This window comes from Penaeus monodon, chromosome 21, assembly GCF_015228065.2.
Source record: "Penaeus monodon isolate SGIC_2016 chromosome 21, NSTDA_Pmon_1, whole genome shotgun sequence".
In the NCBI taxonomy this organism is placed as follows: Eukaryota; Metazoa; Arthropoda; class Malacostraca; order Decapoda; family Penaeidae; genus Penaeus; species Penaeus monodon.
Window position 1 is genome coordinate 37,082,485 of NC_051406.1, and position 432 is coordinate 37,082,916.

Genomic DNA, 432 nt, shown 5'->3' on the forward strand with positions numbered 1-432 from the left:
CGTACCTCTACTGCCGTCGCTCCGATTTGTGTTCCGATTTCCCGGCCTATGTCTTGCGTAGCGAGCTCGATTCCTAAAACCTCCTATCTTTTATTCACTTCCTTCATTCATCTTTCTTTACGTGTCTCCCTTTTATTTCCTTCATGGCCCCCCAGGAACCGTCCGACGTTGTCATGGCAACGTGAGCGCTTCTCATCGCCTCCTGTCCAGTGGCTTCTGTCTGTGGTGTTTGGTGCTCCAGCGTCCAGCCTAGAGTAGAGGGCCCATCGCACACACACTCACCTCCCTCACACCTCAGTAACCCCAAGTGTACATAGTGATCAAAATATCCTCCGGTCATGGCCTGGGACGCCCTTCTACTTCTAACAGAGGGAACTGCATTCACCAATTTCCCTATTCATTTCGTCTAACCCCGATCACTCTCGCCTGGTT

At 51.6% G+C, this 432-nt stretch overlaps 1 protein-coding gene across 1 annotated transcript in view; it reads left to right on the forward strand.

The window, feature by feature from the left end:
- Nucleotides 1-432, forward strand: part of LOC119586447 (LIM domain-binding protein 3-like) — a gene marked incomplete in the record, with an annotated part of 85,993 nt that overhangs the window by 73,431 nt on the left and 12,130 nt on the right.